This window comes from Dama dama, chromosome 9 (assembly GCF_033118175.1).
Source record: "Dama dama isolate Ldn47 chromosome 9, ASM3311817v1, whole genome shotgun sequence".
NCBI lineage: Eukaryota > Metazoa > Chordata > Mammalia > Artiodactyla > Cervidae > Dama > Dama dama.
In genome coordinates, this window is record NC_083689.1 from 105,066,597 (window position 1) to 105,067,811 (window position 1,215).

The following is a 1,215-nucleotide window of genomic DNA, read 5'->3' on the forward strand; positions in this document are numbered from 1 at the left end:
GGTGTAAACTGACAAACACGTACACTGAGAGCTTAATGGAAATGGAATTATGTCCAGCAAAAGTGAAGTCGGAAATAAGCTCCTTCTGCAGAAATTCTATGAATAACTAAAATTAAAATCTTTTGATGACATCTTGGCATTTGGAGGAGCAGAGCCTAGAAAACTTAAATATACCTTTGAATCATTCTGTTTACATTTATTGAATGTTTCACCAACTCTTTAGAGAAACAAAGTAAGACGTGTTGGAGCTGTATTTCCTCCAATGCCTGATAGAGCCATTGTGCTTAACATGAATATCAGACAGGACTTATACAGCTTTCCTCTGAATATAAACCTCGTTGTACTCCTGGTAAGCAAAGCAAATGAAATCAGCAACCAAGCCTTTTAGAACACTAGCATGTGCTTCTTACCCACAAGTGATTTCTAAGGAACAATAACACTAATTTGTGTGAATTCCTATTTCCTTTGGGTACCAGATCACTTCTAATATACAATCAGGTGGTTTGACATTCATGTGAATTATGGAACTCAGACTTTCTATATCCCCTAGGGAGTAAACATTTAAGCAAAGAGTGGGGACTATCATGTTGTTTCTTAAACTTACATTTTCCTTCTTATTCCTTATTAAAATCTTGCATACAAAATGTGAATGAGTGCTCTCTTTGGCAGCACATATACTAAAATTGGAACAATACAGAGAAGATTAGCATGGCCCCTGTGCAAGGATGTGCAAATTCGTGAAGCGTTCCATATTTTTGCTGAGTTGTTCTTAAAAAAAAAGTGAATGAACTCTCATTCTCACCAGCCCTCTCCCACTCCTGCTTTCTCATATACACACATACACAAACATACCCAAAGTTTCATGAAGACACAAGAGCTGAGTAGTAGAACTAGGTCTCATTTGGAGATACCTGTCCTAGATAAACTAGATACCTAGTTTATCATGATATGAACTATGTCACTAAGTTTTGACATATAGGTCAAGAACATAAGCACAATCAGTCCAGTTCAGTCGCTCAGTTGTGTCTGACTCTTTGCGACCCCATGGACTGTAGAACACCAGTCCTCCTGTCCATCACCATCTCACAGAGTTTACCCAAACTCATGTCCATTGAGTCAGTGACGCCATTCAACCAACTCATCCTTCCACCTTCAATCCTTCCCAGCATCAGGGTCTTTTCAAATGAGTCAGTTCTTCGCATCAGGTGGCCAAAA

General features: G+C 38.8%; 1 non-coding gene across 1 annotated transcript; it reads left to right on the forward strand.

Moving 5' to 3' along the window:
- The first annotated feature begins 653 nt into the window (after positions 1–653).
- On the forward strand, positions 654–757 carry LOC133062972 (U6 spliceosomal RNA). The gene has a single exon (XR_009694291.1). It is a non-coding gene; the product is annotated as a U6 spliceosomal RNA (small nuclear RNA).
- The last annotated feature ends 458 nt before the right edge of the window (positions 758–1,215 follow it).